Source organism: Nicotiana sylvestris, chromosome 3 (assembly GCF_000393655.2).
Source record: "Nicotiana sylvestris chromosome 3, ASM39365v2, whole genome shotgun sequence".
NCBI lineage: Eukaryota > Viridiplantae > Streptophyta > Magnoliopsida > Solanales > Solanaceae > Nicotiana > Nicotiana sylvestris.
The window spans coordinates 183,815,996-183,821,995 of NC_091059.1; positions in this window are offsets into that span (position 1 = coordinate 183,815,996).

Sequence of the window (6,000 nt, forward strand, 5' to 3'; positions counted from 1 at the left end):
AAGGGAGAGTCATGACACAATATGGGCTGGTCATCCAGGTCAACGTCGCACTAAGGCCTTGGTTGAGTCAGTCTACTATTGGCCACGCATGCGAGATGACATAGAGTACTATATGCAGACTTGTTTTGTCTGTCAACAGGACAAGGTAGAACAACAACAACCCGGAGGACTTTTGGAGCCACTACCAGTTGTAGAGCGTCTACGGGAGACCGTGATTATGGACTTTATCACTTGCCTACCGAAGTTCGACGGTTATGGTACTATTATGGTGGTCGTGGATAGATTTTCTAAATATGCCACCTTCATGCCCGCCTCACCGGGTTGCAAAGCTAAGGAAGCCGCCAAGCTATTCTTTAAGTATGTGGTAAAGTATTGGGGCTTACCAAGGCACATCATTAGTGATCGAGACCCCCCGCTTCACTGGAAACTTTTGGAGAGAGTTGTTCGACATACTTGGCACGGAACTGCACTTTTCTACTAGTTTCCACCCACAGATGGATGGACAAACGGAACGGGTCAATGCCTTACTAGAATGCTACTTGAGGCATTATGTAAGTGCGCATCAGAAAGATTGGGCTAGGCTCCTAGACATCGCCCAATTATCTTATAACTTGTAGTGGAGTGAGTCCATGGGGTGGACACCATTTGATATAGCCACGGGCCAACAACCACAAACTCTACATTCATTACCAGTCGCATTCGAGGGAAAGAGTTTGGGGGCTTATCATATGGACAAAGGATGGGAGGACCAGCTTGACACTGCTAAGTCCTACTTGGATAAGGTAGCTAAGAAGATGAAGAAGTTTGCGGACGGTAAGCGGTGTCCCACGGACTATAGAGTTGGGGACATGTTCATGGTGAAGTTTAACCCAAGACAGTTCAAGGCACTACGGGGCATGCATCAGAATCTGATTCGCAAGTATGAGGGGCCATTTAAGATCGTCGCCAAGGTAGGCAAGATCTCATACAAGATTGACATGCCATCGTATCTTAATATCTACCCTGTCTTCCATGCTAGCATGCTTAAGACATATCATGAAGATAAGAATGATCCGAGTAGGGGCCAATCAAGTCGAGCGCCAACGACTATCACCGCCTCGCATGATCGGGAGATTGAGGCTATCATAGATTACCAGGACAGGTGAAAACAAGGGCAAAAAGCCATCGCTATGTTCCTCATCCATTGGAAAGGGAAATCATTGGAGGAGGCCACGTGGGAACGATATGAAGACTTGTGGCAATTCAAAGATAAGATCCGAGAGTTTATGCAACAGCATTGTGCCGCGGTCGTATCAATATTAGGTGGGGGAGAGTGTGATGACCCTCCATGTAATCATGCCACATAGACACCATTTGGCATATATTAATGCCATGTGGAAGCTTACATAAGAAGAAGGCTAGCATTTGTGAGAAGATTCTAGAGAAGTATGGACATTTCCTTAGGAAGAACCTAGATCCTTATGGATTTGCTAGGAAAGTCCTTGGAATCTTCTAGGCTTGTAGAGAATTCTAGAGAAAGCCCTTATCTTGTAAATATTAAGGACTTGTGTAATAATTAATATTTACACACTAGCCCCTAGGAGACTAGTATATAAAGGGGGTCATTCATTTGTAATTCACCAAGAAAACAATTCAAGTTCTCTCTAATACAAAGCTTCCTTTAACAATTCTCTTGTGTTCTTTCTTCCATTCTCTTAGAGATCTTGAGTGTAGTAAGGCTGACTTGGCATAGCAAGAACGTGAGCAAGTTGTGCAAGATCGTGAACGAGTTGTCAAGTGTCGCACATGTACTTAATTAACAATTAAGGACGTGAAGTCATCTCTAAAACCCTAGGGGAATATGTCTTCCCATTCTAATGACTCGCTAGAAATAATCTTAAAATGTCACACTATCTAACAGAAATATAAAATAAAATAAATTACTCTTAAATTTTTTTAGGAGAACGGAAAAAGAAAAAGAAAAAAAGAGAGGAGAATATTCGGGATCAAGGAGAACTTTCATCCCAGCCTTCCTCCAACAACACTTGACGTCGTTGCTTGCTAGCTTTTATGAATCTTTGCAGCTTTACTTCAGTGGCTAGTATTAGCTTAGCTGGTCCACCAGAGATATGCTCCACACTCTTCACGGATTGCCACATCGAATGTGTCAATCTCAAACCAAACCAAAGACTCTACCGCAATGCACACTCGCAACAGCCAAACCCTCAATCGGTCCAAGCCAGTAGCGGAGGCAGGATTACCGTCAAGGGGTTCATAAAAAGGTAAAAGTTATAAAGGTTGTAGTTGGTGGGAATAGAACCAATGAACTTATAAAGATTTTAAACCCCCTTGATCACTAAATTATGCTTAAGTTATGTCAAGAGGATTCAAAACATAATATATAGAGGTGAAAAATAGATTTTGTCTTACATATACAATATGATTTTTCGGCGAAAGGGGTTCGGATGAACACCCTTTCGCCTCCTAAATCCTCCCCTGGTCCAAGCGTAAGGCCAAAGCATCACGCGTCATTCGTACTGCACTTTCCTCGTCGTACAACCCAAGCTTATTGCACCAATGTAGGAACACATCTTCCGTCCTCGAGTCTAATCTAGTAGTAAGAGCTCCATTTTTCAAAAATATGGATCGCCTTTGACTGGGCTTAGTGGATGAAGTGACTTCGCCGGAAGAAACATTGACGACGACCGATGAATCCCAAAAACTTCCAATGTGACGGCGACGATCGAAGTACTCTATTCTCTTTTGATTTGTAGAGGACTGTATGCAAGCGGAGGACGAGGAGGAGAGAGAATGAGCTGGTTTTGGGGAGCAAGAGCAGGAGTAATTTGCAGTAAGAGAGTTGTATTTAAGGCTGAGGGTAATACAGATATGGCAAACAACAAGGAAGTTAGCGCTATGGACCTTAGTATCGCAAGCGTAACATATGAAAGCACAATCGGAGGTACAAAAGACAATGGTGTGGGCATAACATAGCTCACAAAGCTTAGTATTATTAGGTTCAACTTCTTTCATTCTTGTATACACAGAAAATACGTATGTGATATACTTAGTATGAATTATTAAGAAGTTTGGTGTATAGTTGTGTGCTTTAGTGAATATAGACAGAGATGGCAGAAGAAGAAAGGAATTGTGGATCAAGATGATGGTACGTAAATGAAGCAGAATTTAAGAGTGATTCCTTTGTGAGGATAAAAGGTAATGGTGGGGATAGGAGAGAGAGAGAGTGAAGAATTTGCGGGGTTTTGTGGCTTGTAAAAGAGTAACAAAAATAATGTAAATTAAATTGGAGAGATTAGAGGAAAGCCAAGTGTTGCGCATTTGTGGACTTCTTAAAAACGTAAGTATTGGACTCCTTTCACAAACTTACGCACATATTGATATATCATACGATCTAATATGCGACATATGGCAACCTTCTTTTTTTTTTGAAAGATAACATATATATTACTAGTGAATATGTACAGAGAGTTGGGGCCTAACTGGCTCCTTATTACAAGCCATAGTTCTAGATCAAGCCATAAGTTACTACTACTATTTACAGTTGTCATGGTCATCCTATTGGGATTATCATCATGACAACTAATTACATCATAGGATAGTTGAGCCATGTTGCCACTATCATTATGCCAAGAATTTTGCTGGCCTGATTGACTCTGATCCATACAGGCCCTGTCTCTTTCAAAAACTGGTGCAACAAAAATGGGAACAGCTTCAAACACTCTTGGCAACCATGCATCTCCAAAATTGTGGCCTACTTTAGCTAGTTGGTCTGATACCATATTTTTCTCTCTGTACACATGTTTAACTGTTGGGTTACCTAGTAGGCCCAGATAGTACCTGCAATCAACAATTAAGTTAAAGAGGCCAAAATTTTCAGTATGAAGTAATAATATAATATCCTTTGCATCCACCTCCACCTCAAGAGGTGTGATATTTCTTTCATATGCATATCTCAAACCCTGCATCAAAGCATAAAGTTCTGAAAAAATGGCAGATTTACATGGAGCAGCTCCTGCAAAGCCCAAAATCCATTCAGCTTTAGAATTCCTAATGACCCCTCCTATACCTGCCTTAGTAAGTGAATAAGCCCTCTCTGTATTAAGCTTGTACAAATGTGCATTAGGAGGATTCCACTTGATATCCTTGTGCAGTTTGGTTGTGTAATTAGTCTTATGTGAATAGGCTATTAAAAAAGAATATTCAATTGCTTGTTGAGTAACTGTTTTTAGATGGATACTATCCCTGATCTTATTGTGAATGTTTTTATTACGAGTAATCCAAATGTTCCATAAGCTAAGTGGTAAGTATGTGTTAGGGTTAATATTAAAAGGAAGGTGAAAGTTCCTATAATTAATAAGATTATGAACCCAGGTATGTGTGCATGTGGAGTTCGTAATGTGACGAATAAGTTGCGCAGCTCCTAAGTCATTCCAGAATCTGCTAGCATTCTCACACTCCAGGAAGATGCGTTTAATTGATTCATTGTCCTTTTGACAATAAAAACAAGTAGCATCCGGAATGATGGTAGTTTTTTTTAAATAAAGTCTCGTTGGTAACCGGTGATGGCATAAGAGCCAAATAAAACTCTTAATTTTTGGATGGATAGGGAGCTCCAAATCCATAAAAAGTTTGTTGACTCATTTGTAGGTTGTTGAGCTCCCAACTCAAGAATATTATACATAGAATGCACAGTGAAATTTCCCCTTTGCGTTAAAACCCCAGTAAATGCAATACCCATGATTTTTCATTTGTGAAACATACGTAGCATTTATCATGCGAGTAATACTTTGTCCCAAATCAAAATTAATTAGTCCCGTATTCCAACCTGTGGTTCTAAGTAGTTGAGAAACTGTTAAATTATTTTGGTCCAAAGTTAACGGTCGTGAATCATCGAACGTAGTGTTGTGCCTGGCCGTAACCAAGGATCATTCCAAACACTAATATGCTTACCCTCTCCTATCCTCCATTGAAGTCCTAATTGGCAATGCTGCCAGCCTTTCAAAATGTTATCCCATGTATGTGAATTATTAGTAACATTGCATTTATGGAGGTATTTGTTAATGAGAATCCTTGACCACATAGTTTGTGGTGATTGAAAAATTCGCCAAGCAAGGCCTGCTAATAAAGCCTTATTCTTTGGCTTTAAGTTTTGAATTCCCAGCCCCCTTTATCTTTAGGGCTTGATACAATATTCCATTTAAGAATATCTAAAAAAGAAGATGAAGGGAATTTTCTCTCTCTTGTCGTGATAAAGAAGAAAAATAATCCGGTTAAAGCTAGAATGGCCAAAGTGTGCATATTGAATGTAAACCATGCTTAGGTCCACAAAATCTTGTTTCGCTCGAGCTACATAGTAATTAAGCATTTGAACATATACTCCCAATTTATCATTTAAGAAAAAAAGAATTTTTTGAGACTTATGATTTAAAACATAAAATAAATATTTGTTATGCTATTATTTGTCACGGCCCAAAATACTCACCATCGGGACCGTGATGGCGCCTAACATCTCACTTGCTAGGCAAGCCAACGTTAGAGTATTATTAAACAATTTCCTTTACGTTTCAATAATTAAGAGTAAACAAGTTAAAACAAGTAGAAATAATTACGGAAGTAAGTAAACATCCTCTATGTTCATATACTATTACTAATACTATTACCATTACTATCCAGAATCCGGTGTCATAATTCACGAACACACTATAATTTTCTACAAACATCAGTCTGAAAGAAATTACAACTGTTTTGAAAATAAAGAAAATAAGTAACGTAGAGATGTAGAAGGGGACGTCCAAACCGTGTAACCTGAAGCCAACCTCTCAATCAGCCACTACCTGCTCCAAAATCTGTACAGAAAGTGCAGAGTGCAGTATTAGTACAACCGACCCCATATACTAGTAAATGCCAAGCCTAACCTCGACGAGGTAGTGATGAGGCTACGACGGGGCAATTACAACATAACCTGCATATAGTGTATAATTAAAGCAGAAAGAAGAACGG